This window comes from Dermacentor variabilis, chromosome 1 (genome assembly GCF_050947875.1).
Source record: "Dermacentor variabilis isolate Ectoservices chromosome 1, ASM5094787v1, whole genome shotgun sequence".
Taxonomy (NCBI): Eukaryota; Metazoa; Arthropoda; class Arachnida; order Ixodida; family Ixodidae; genus Dermacentor; species Dermacentor variabilis.
The window spans coordinates 52399803-52411925 of NC_134568.1; the positions used below are offsets into that span (position 1 = coordinate 52399803).

General features: G+C 43.9%; 1 protein-coding gene across 1 annotated transcript in view; it reads right to left on the bottom strand.

Annotated features, from left to right (window-relative positions):
- The window catches only part of LOC142577945 (cytochrome P450 4V2-like), a 64294-nt gene that overhangs the window by 38230 nt on the left and 13941 nt on the right, over window positions 1–12123 (bottom strand). The window lies entirely within an intron of this gene.

Here is a 12123-nt window from a genome sequence, read left to right on the forward strand (position 1 = left end):
ACACTTGCCATTAATTCACTAAAACCCTCGCATACTTTGGGCAACACCATGTCTAAAACAACAACATGCAGACAAGCGTCCCATATTCAGTGATCGTAACGGGACCATTGGTTAGTGAAAGTTTTGAAATAGTCTAAATTAACACTGCGCTTAGTCCTGCAAGTTTTGTCTGCCTCTTTCATGTAAACCGCCTGAATCAACTGAATTGCTTTAACTGCTACTAGGTCCTTTTCTCTACAAACATCTGCTTAAAAAATAAAAAAAGGTGGTGCTACATGTGAAGAAAAATAACGTTTCTAAGATTATTTACAGTTATCAAGTAAATTGTAACGAAAGTCCTAAAGAAGCTGCATTTAAAGAAATTATGCCCCTTTAAGCAGACTACATCCGTAAGCGTTTTTTATCACACTTCAACAACGCTGCTGTTTTGATGCTATAAAACAGTTGATGAGCATCTTAATTCGACTGCTTCCAAGTTTAACCTTGACGAAATCTATCGGCTGTTAATATTACTTCAACTTTTCCTTTTCTTTGAAACTTTATCTTTACCTTTGTATTTAACTTTGTCTGAAAGAAATCCCTTGTTTTTTTTTTCCGAAACGCATCGTGTAAGTTCACAATCTTGTGACCGTGGTGAAGCAGATGAATGTATAATACATCTCGTTGGACTGTTCGGTTTATGTCTAGTAAAGAAAGAAACTGCGCGATATTAGGAAATTGCTGGGAAACTAGGCTACGTTCCTTGACACTATATTCGGTCAATGACTTGTTTCAGTGGGAGGGACAAATACAGTGCATGTTCTTGTCCCTCCTTGGTCGCTGCGCTGACATACGGTCAAAATTATTTTTAGGAGGAGGTGCCTAGAACAAAGGCACGAAGGCGGTACTGCAGCAAAGATGTGCTGCAGGAATGATAAAAGAAGTACAAATACACATAAACGTTAAGTCTGGTCATAAAAATAAGCTTCAATATAGGCCACAAAACAAATGAAGTCACGTCGATGTGAAATTATGTGAAAGAAAAAGATCTTATGCGTACCCTGCACACTGGGAATCGGCGGACATTATGCCATGTGTCATTCATGCGATGACATTCATTGTGTCGAAGAAATGTACGAGAACGAATTAGGTTTACTTCTTTACGGTTCGTTAAACGAAGTGTATGGTTCTCGCGACTGCACATTCAAGCGTATCCATGCCCGTAACGGCTTCCATCCCACTCGCAATACCGAGACGCTGCTAGTCCCGCGGTTTCAGTTAAAGTTTATCATCAGTTCAACAAGCAAGGACTAGGTACCGATAGTATGCAGACGATGGTCCAAAAGTCAACGACTGCAACGGAACCCTCGCCTGCGGTCGTTGCAAATGTAAGTGCAAGTAGACGTGTATGTAGTGAGAAAAAACAAAACGCAATGCAACGACATGATCTGAACTCCCAATCGAGACGTTGGTAAGTGTACTGTGGAGGTGCGTTGAACTCTACCAACACAATTAGTGACGCATAAACCAATAAAGCTACGCAAGCACTCTTTCTCCAAACACCTCCATCACAGCTGCTTTTCGTGCTTTCCCTATCTGCGCCATATCTGTGTGGGCTGCGTCTTCGTCTACTCGTCGAGATCCCGACGCCAAACTCGCAGAAAGAGGCGAAGAAGCAAGGTCTGCATGCTACTCCCGAACGATTGTAATGCGTTCGCATTATCAGGATTGACTACCCCACACCTTTGATTCCAGTGCCTACAGCATAGGCTTGACTTACGAGACTCGTCATAGCCTTTGCAAGGATCGGTCCGGGAAATCTGCACCTTTGATTGCACAGACTCCGGTATTGTGCCTGAGCTTTTGATTACACAATCTGTGGGGTGATCGGCGAGAAATACAGCCACGCGAAACCCCAAGTTGTTGCGTAAAAAGAAAGCTTCGCCTTAAGTACTTTTTCAGTGTGCTAAAAATATTTGCTTAGCGTCACGTGTATCTTTCGGTGTTCGCAAGGCGTAATGTCTTACAAGTTTACCTTGCGCTGATTATGATACGTTCACTCGTTGCAGAGATGTTTGCCAAGAGATGTCTGTTGCCGTTATTCTGCCCTTGAATTGCATAATTTCTAGTGTTCGAGTTTCTAGCGTTTCAGTTTCGTGTGCCTGTGCAATTTAACATCTCGCAACACACATTAATAAAAACTGATTAATAGGGGCTGGGATTTAATATTCTTCTGAGCGTGCATGTAGTCATTGCTAGGTGAAACTGGAGAGAGTATACAAGTTTCTTCCTGTTTTGCAGTGAAATACTTCTTGCTGAGTTTTAACGCTAGAATAGGCCTATTGTTATTGTCCTGTTCCAGAGATACGAAGGCTAAAACGGGACAAAAATAGGGTGCCTGTTTGCCCAGAAGTCGTCACATGACATAAGTTTATTACAACATTTGAGTGTATACCAAGGCGACGAATCAGCCTGTCGATCTCATTGTTCTAGCTGTAATCACAATTTTTAAACATTCGTCCCCTTGTTTAATGCCTTTGCAATCTTCTAAATAACTATCTCACAAATAAATACGTCTGCTTGATGAGAACAACTCTGCTGTTTCGTAGTATATTGGCATTCCTTTCATTCACCTCTCGCGGCGTAACGTAGCCCAAAACTAGGCTTGCTCTGTTCGTGATTTTCTTAACGTTGCGCCATGCGCCGCCGTCTTCGTCATGCTGCTGTCGGTCACCGCGTCGTCGTTGTATCATTCCTCGCCCTCAGTTTCGGCCACGCCAAGTGGTGTCGCCGTTAAAAGAAATAACGCTTCTCCAACCGCTACCGCTGGTGATCGAACACATGCCAGTGCGGCGATGTGAGCTTTGAGCAGATCGGTGATTCTCGATGTTTAGCTCGCAGAACAACAACAACTACAAAAAAACAAAAAAAGCTTTTAGATGTTAATCAACGCAGAGTCGTCATCATGCCACCGTCGTCGTCGTCCGGCCATTATCGTCGTGATGCCATTTTTAGACGAAGCTGCGCGTATATAGACTCGGACGAAGAAAAGAACACATATGACAAGGACTGGCCCGCTCCTTGTCGTACGTGTCATTTTCTTCTTCCACCTTTTGTTTTCGATTTCTTTTTCGCGTAGTCATGTTTAAGCTAGTGTTGCGTCTTTGCCGATGCTACAGACGGAACGCAACATGAAATAGACACGACGGGCGCTACGTCACGCTCTGCTCCAGCCATAGCGCTGCAAAGACGTATACGTACATATATGTCACACAATTCGAGCAACCAACTAAGCCAGCTTTCTGCCTTAACACTGTCCAAAGTGGTTGATTGGCTCAGCTGGCCCAAACCACAGTTTTACTGCCACTGTCGTTGTCGCTGTCGCTGACAGTCAAGTTCTCACAATAAAACTTCGGTTGGGCCTAGTTTGTACATAATATTTTCAGGTGAAAGAAATCAGCGCGAACACACATGACAACCACAAAAAAGATAGAAGCACTAGCGCTGACAAGTCAGCGCTAGTGCTTGTCTCGTGTCTTCTTTGTGATTGTCCTGTGACCTTCCGCTGATTTCTTTCACCTTAAAATACCACGCGAGTTTGAAGCAGTTTGGCAAAATGTTCGGGGCGATGGTACGAGGGCGGTGAAGGGAGCTCGGGGGAGTAACGGCTGTCAGAGACAAGGAGATCAATGCCGGAGGAATCGTTGAAGTCGGCCGGTTTTTGTATTTATATTGCCGGAAGTAGCTAACGCTTCCACTACTCTTCTGATAGATTCAAGCATGTCGGCGCTGAGATTCAAGTCATTGTTTTTACTTTATTTTGTATTTGATGCATTTTCTATGCCCTCATATTCGTAAGACAGACACAAAAATATCGTCACAGTGAACACCGGCTGCCATAATATGCACACCTGGTCCTTACGTGCAAAAACATTGGTGAGTTCGGTGCCAGAACGCCTATTCCCATAGATTTAACTGCGTAGGAACTGTTTTCATTACTCACCGCCATGGCCATCCCCTCTTTAGCGATCATGATCGGCAGCACTATTTTTATTTAATTCTAGATGGGATGCCTATGGGCAGCAGTCACTTTGTCGTCCGTTCCCGCCAGGGCATGCTGGAAATGTAAGCAGCAGAGGCTACAGCTACGAATAATTTGGTAGGACGATATAAAGGCCCGCCGAATTGTTCTTATGGGGGTAATAAAGAATTGACGTCGCAGCCTATGCTCTTTCTACCTATCTCTTTTCCGTCGCAAAAAGAAGCAGCTCGGGCCATCATTCCCGATGACAGCATAATGCTGACGTGAATGGAGACATAATATGGCTACGCACATTGTGCTCAATTGTGGCTCATTTCTTTGGCGAAATCCTTGGTGGCTTCGCTTTTTCCTGCCCAAAGCACTGGCAGAGCTGTCAGTGACCCTCCTGTTAAAGCTGAACTTTCGCCGGTAAAATAACCATGGTCTAGCTTGCCAAGCCTCTTGAAGCCCAAGGCCCTTATTCGAATTCACCTTTTACAACTCGGAGACAGGTGCTCGGTTCTTCGTCGAAACGGAAAAGGAGCATTTCGAACATAATATGGTTTGCATTGATTAGCCGGGTTAACGTCCAGTATTAACACTCGATCTTTCGAGTAAGGCCGCATTCATTCGATGAACCGAATTTCCAGTTCATTCCGCTGACCTGGTGTCACGTGTTTTATATTACGTCAGTCATAGAATCCTACTGCGAGCGGCGAGTCAGGAGGACGTCCACATATATGTACGACGTAATTACCTGCCACTGAGTGGCGGGATATCTGGTTAGGGAATTGAATCGGCACTTACACCCATCGCGTCCATTGCGGGCCAAGAGATTCTTAATTGTTGTTTCAATAAGGTCACAGACTTAGGAATGGAGAAGTGACCAGCGCAAGAGTGGACACGGGACACTAAAAAGGCGACAAGGACAAGCGCTTGTCCTTGTCGTCTTTTTAGTGTCCCGTGTCCACTCTTGCGCTAGTCACATCAGCATGGAATACCAACTAGCCCGGTCTCACACCCTGCTTCAGTAGGAATGGAACGCGCAAAGTATTGCCAACCATACCACTGTCCTTCGCGTGCGCCACCTCGCATAGCAACAAGTTGCTAACAAAAGCAGACAGCCGCGCCAGTTTCCCACAATCTAACCTCGTAAAGCTTGTACTTCGTACGAGCTTCTGTGATGTGAAATAGTGCCTCAATTTACTTCGTGCTTTGAGGCACTATTTGACAGTGCATAGCCTTCGGCACCGGCCCACTTTTCCCAGTACTTTCACCCAGGCACCTGGCGATTTGATACAGTTTGTGACGTCGTACCAGATTCGTGAACGTCCCAGGACTTAGCGAAACAGGCCGCAACGCTTCTTCATCGTACAATAAATCAGTCATCATGTCATCGCTAGAGACCAAATTTCTTAGGTACTAAATATCCTGGTTTTAGATGCCTTAAGCACGCATCTAAAGCCTTATATTAGGCACGATAGAGGCCACAATAGGCACTGTAAGCCGTTCGCAAATCACGACCTGTTTTATGTACTGAATGTGTGTAGCCCATTTGCGTGTCAAGAAACTGACGCAACGTTCACTTGTGAGGTCGGAAAGGCAGCAACCATATTGTACAAGCCATCGCTTCACAGGTCCTTGCTAGGCACACGAAAGGTCGCTTTTTTGTCAATCCGCATACGGCAACCAACAAGCTAAATATATTTGCTCTGACACAATGTGCAGGTAGCGTATACTTACTAGTCTTACTTCTTGCAATCGCTCATCAAGTGGAGCAGGCACGAAAACCACAAAATGCGCCAGGAATGCTTCTAAACGGTTAATGACAGAAGCTATAATCCGTGCACTAGGACAAATGTTTCAGAAAGAACGACTGAAATTCCTTTGAACAGAAAAAGAAATCAGTGTTTCTTGTCTAACGTTGACTGCGTTCGTACCCAATGTTTTTCGACAGCTGCTGGCGCACACATGGGATTCATTAAAATTGCATTATAGTGTGACAGCCGCTCCACGACTCGCAGACGGTTCACAAAAATTCTTTCTTAAGCACTCTTTGTATGCATTGGTTTTATTGACCGCATTGACCTTATTATTCGCAAAGTGTTTCTGTTTCTTGCACACGCCTGAGCAAAGGAGTAAGTACCTTCTTACACACACTTCCTCAAATAAAAATAGTGAGGGCGAATGAATTGAGGGGCAGAGTTTGTTGCTTACCTGTTGTGGAGTTTAGATATGCCAATATCGGCTGGTTTGTACGTACAACCACAAAAGGATTGGAGGTGACGAACAAGGGAACCACGTAAGTACAGTCGACAGTACTTCCCGCGGACCCAATACGCTTCCATCTAATGCACGAGCAGTGCAATCTGCATACAACAACATTTTCAAGCTACACTACAGTAAACACCTTTTTCGAAATGCTGCTTATCTTTTTCACAAATCCCCGCCTGCAGTGTGACACGGAGCTGCATGCCCACTGCCGATGAAGAATACTATTGGGGGCATTTTTCTCTGGCATTACTAATCAGTGTCAGGCGTATGGTGAAAGGTGTTCAAAGCTCAGTTGACGTTGACGAGGCAAGTGCTCAATTACAGGAGCGTATGCAAGAGGTGGCAACACCCCTGGCTACGAACACGGGCCCTTAAAGAAGTATGCACAAAAAAGTACTTAAGTTAGAACTATTCGCAAGAGGCGATACCAGCCAATCATTATAACGGGTGTATATTTAACGAAGCGACCGTCCAACGGTAAATAAAAGTTACGAAAGAAAAGCTTTCGGAATTCGGCCCAGGAGGCCCTATAACCGAATAGTTTTTTGTAAGTAAGGATTCTTTGTCTGTGGCTGGCCGCGTTGGCTAACTGTAGTTTACCTGTATACATATATAACAATTCGCCGTCGCCGGTTCTTATGAATCATTCTTGTGTTCGAACCAATTAACCACTGCAGGTACAGTGACCACGTTAATAAGACGCTTCTATGTTAGAAGGGCTCATAAGAACAAGCGAAGGCCATTTGTGCAGCATATTATTTGCAGAGGAAGCAGCCAGTCAGTCCCAGAGAACTTGTACTTATGAAAGAAACGTTCGTGCGTTGGTAAAGCCTAAGTCCTGGACTGACAAAGCAGTCCGTATGCTAGAGCGGCACATCAGCGGCACATTATCATTGTCAACCCGACAATGATAATGAACATATTAGCGAAGGCGGCTGGCGAGTGAGATGCCACTGTTACGAGCTATTAAAAAAAGCTTAATGAATCTAGTCCCATGGCTTGCATACACGCATCATTTAGTGCCTTATAAAGTCACTCGTAAAAACTGGCATTAGACAGTTATAATCGCCAACCTCATGTGAGCGTAGGTGGCCGACCTATGGAGCATAGTTCTATCAACAAAATGCGTTGCCGCTTCAACCTAATATTCACTAAGCTTCTCTGACGCGACTGTGCATTTTTTATTGGCCGGTGCCTCAGCCACACGGGCTCCTTCGCACCACTCCGGATAGCGCTCACTATCGTAGCCAGATGATCGCCACGTTGATGACCCGTAACGGACTGCATGCATATACGTAAAATAAGCTTTGCGGGTTCGGAGCCACCCACATCGTGGGGCTCTTCGTGTTAAGCTGAGCGAGCTGTATGCGGGACCACTGTATCACTCGGCTGCGCGCACAACTCACGTACTCTCAAGATGCGCCAACAAAACAAAAGCTCGCAGGAAGATGTGGGCTTGGAGTGGTGAGTCGTAGCTGGTCAAAGATGGTCACTGAAGAGTCAAAGAGTTTATTCAGACAACGCATGGTACGGTTGCCTAGGGCGCAGACCAAAAGGCAAGTGGATGCCTGACAAGGAGTGTGCGCCCTTCTTGCTCCCATACGAGAGCACAAGACATTCAGTGCATATAATAAACACTAAACGAGGTGGAAATACAGAGCGGTTGGTTAACATTGAAACTGGAGTTATCTCATATTGAACATTTATGTACAATCGGGAAAATACTGTAAGAAACAACGGAAAAAAACAAAAGGATTGGTCATGCCTGCAGTGACAACAGATATATAATGATGCTATTTTTGAAAGCTTTGAATGATTTACTTTCCTGGGTAATGTTTACGGCAGGATGGTGATCGTTTAAAAAACTGCAAATTATGTAGCTAAGTTTCTTGGTGCCGTAGTTCGTACGTATTTTTTCCTTACTATAACATATGTGCCGGGTGTTGTAGGTGTGTGTTTTCGTTAGATACTGATGAAAAAAAGCCGTAGGATCGGAAGGCATTTGTACGTAACTAGCTAACGCTATCTTTTCGTTTATAACATTCCACAGTGTAAGCAGTTCATGTTTTCTAAACAGTGGGGCAGTGTGGCTAAGGTATGGTGCATTATCTATTAGGCGCAAAAATTTCTTTTGTAATAAATACATGTTTTCTATGCTTGTTTTAGGTGCTATGCCCCAGACGAGATGACAATAGTGGAAACGCGAATGTACCAGTGTGTAGTATAGTTGTTTCTTTAGCCAGATAGGCAAAATGTCTTTTATTTTATACATGATACCAATGGACCTAGGATACCAGTGCGAACTTTTTCAATGTGAGGTGACCAGTCAAGATGTTCGTGAAATATGACACCAAGAAATTTATGTGTTGCTACACGTTCGATAGATTCATCGCGAAATTGGATAAGTATTTCTTGTTTTATACACTTGTTACGAGCGTGGAATATAATGTCCTTAGTTTTTTTAGTGTTTAACTCTAGTTCACTACCGTGGAGCCATGTGGATAAATTTTCCAGCCATACATTGGTTTCTACTTGGAGGACTTCTAGATCTTGTCCACAGATGAATACATTGGTATCATCAGCGTACAATATTATTTCTGGTGTAAAGGGCACGTTAATTATATCATTTATATAAAGCAGAAATAACAGCGGCCCAAGGATTGATCCTTGTGGAACTCCATAATGTATCTGACCTAAGCTGGACTTTCCATTCGTAATATTCGTGTACTGGTGACGATTTAAGAGGTAATTCTTTATTAATGTGAAAGCCTTCCTCTAATGCCATATCTATATAACTTGTACAGTAATATAGGGTGTTTAATGGAGTCGAATGCCTTTTTAAAGTCTAGAAAAACACCTATTGTATATATTTGCTGCTCAAAATTGTCTATTATCTTGTCCTTAATTTTTATTAGCGCCATTTCAGTAGATTTCTCTTTCTGGAATCCGTATTGCTGCTCGGCGATGATATCGTTTCGGTTGCAGAAGTTTAGCAGCCTGATGTTTATAACTTGTTCAGCTACTTTCGAGAGGATTGGTAGGACTGAAATTGGCCTATAATTATTTATATCATGTCTATCGCCTCCCTTGTGTATGACTGAGATTTTTGAAATTTTTAATTTATCTGGAAATGTTCCGGTACTCAAAATCACGATGCATATATGCGTAAGTGCCTGATTAATCATGTGACTGATGGATTTTATAGGTTGAACTTTATTGTCATCAGCACGACATGCACTGTTATTTTTTAGGTTTTTAATTACTGTGCAGATTTCTAATTCTGCAGTTGGAAACATGAACATTGAGCTTTGGATGTTGGACGTGATATACGTTGTAAAATCACCGTTACTTGCCTGAGATTTCTAAGAAAGTGCTCATTAAGTTTTTCAGCAAGCGAAACCCCTGTGTGAGGCACACCATTTATAACGAGTTCAGAAATGCCGTCTCTTTTGTTGTTTGCTGCATTCCATACTTGTTTAGGGTTGTTGCATATATCAGTAAACTTATGTGCGTAATAACTAGTGCTGGCTTTTTTTAATATCGGAGCTTAACTTATTACGAATTTGTTTATATTCAGACAAACAGTCCATATTTTTCGTTCTGATAAAAGAGGCAAATAGTCTGTCACGTTCTCTAATTATTTTCAGAAGCCAGCGTTTCGAGAAGGGGACGTATCCCCTTGTCGAAACGTTGGTTTCGGCGACATTACTTGTTCGACTGCTGCTATCGCGACTGCCGAGACATTGAAATAGCTATCACGCGGTCGTATTTTGATGTATATGCTCATGCGCAAAACGCCCATCCGCTGCTCGGGAATCTCGGCCGCACGATGAGGCCTCGTCGCATCGACCGCACGGCGGCGTATGTCTGCGACGTCGGCGTCGGTCAGAATGTTCTTAGGCATAGCCACTCATGCTATTACATAGCGTCGCTTTCAACTCTGCCGCAGCGTCCGCCTAGACCGAACTTTCTTGAGGCGCAGCGTAGCTTTCCAAGCCAGCGTTAGACACCTCGTTCTACGCAGCGTCGGCGTGGCATTTCAACCAACCAGCGACGCTCCAATGCTGGGCCCACCCTCCTCATCCCTCCTCCTCCAGACAAACGGCGGCTTTTCAATATCCCCTCTCTACTACCTCGGTTCTCTTCCTTGAACAGCGCGCGCAGAAGTGAAGAGGGATTTTTCCGACATACACCGATAGAAGCGCCGTTACCCCGCCGCTAGAATACTTCCTCATTAATATTAACCCACAATACAAGGAGAAAGAGAATAGAGTGAAAATTAATTGTTAGGGCTACGTCAACGGGCTGCAGACTCTACCAAAACCTTAGCTGGACGAGGTGATCAAATGCCAGAAGGCTGTACACTTTTCGGCAGGACACACACACAAGCTTCACAAGGCCACGAAGGCGTGAACGTATACCATCGCAAGAGCTTCACTGACACGGGTCTGCAAAATCAATTTATGGTTGCGTCATAGGCATAGTCGAGAAAATCTCGAACGGAAAATATTACTTAAATAATAAATTAGACTCAACTACAGTTGACATCTACGTAACAGGATGTTACACATCATATAGATGTCCTGCAGCGAACGGTTATTGGTTTTGCGAAGTGTGTGTCATATGGGTATCTCTGTTCATGTATATATGTATGGGCAAATACCCAGTGGCCCCTAGGGCACAGAAATGCGCGTCTCTGGAAATCCGCAAGCGCCAAGGGCGGAGCTAGCAAGCCCAATGTGCGTCTCCAGAGCATTTTTGGAGCATCCCGAGCAGAGCCAGATCGCAGTCGCACATGTCCTCGCACTATTGCAAGTTTAGCTTTTTAGTTCGACGCAAATCAATCTTTATGTCGGCTGAAATGATGCTCTTATTTCAGCTCACTACAAATGTGATTCGTGTGTATACGGATCTTTTATTCGAAATTAAGATGTCAACGCGCAGATATTACGGAAGTTGACGTCAGCCGCACGGGTCAAGCGCGTTCGTGTTTCGTGAAAGAGGAGAGATGCCCGCCACAGAAAACAGGGTTGAACTCGTTAAGAAGGCTTCGCAATGAAACGCCTTTCGTAAATACCCCATCAATAGGTGATGGCCGGCCTGCAGAAGGAGAGCCGACCAAAGCCGGTATAATGTAAGGATTCTTTTCGCTCAAGTCTATTCCTTTCTCATCATCCACCGTTCACGATCAGCTGATGCGGGTGACACCGTGGGCGGAGAACTACTCAAAACACTGGCGAACAGCGAAAAGGAATAGCATTGGGCCAGAATCATTACACTATCTTGGCCCAGCGCTCTGATCAAAGAACGATTCTATTCCAAATCTTTTTCCCCTATTTTTTCTTTGCATTTCGTTAGTAGTAAGAGTGGCGCTGCACCTAAATGAGTTATCACAAGAATCGCCCATCCGTGAGTGATAAATGATACGAAAGTAATAAATTGCACCAAAAGGAATGATTACATTATACCGACGCTTGTTTCGTGTATTGAATAAGGGGTCGAATTGCTCTTGGTCGATAATTGTAGCTATATTGAGTAATTTAGAATTTTTACTTCTCTCCTCCTTTTCTTTCTTACTTTTATGCGGTCCTTCGTGCGAACGTATGTGTCATTGAGCGCGCCTACGTTTTTATAAATATACCGGCTGTTTAGGAAACTATGCTCTACAATTAGTAATAATAGGAGATTGGAGACGAAATGACTATTTTTCAGCCCAGGATTTTTAGCACTGACAGTCATAAGAAATTGTGGAATCGTCGATTACCTCTCAATTTTACTAGGCATCATTTTTTAACACTAATTAATGGATGTAGCCCACATGTTCCATTTGCAGTATTAAAGCCCGTAAG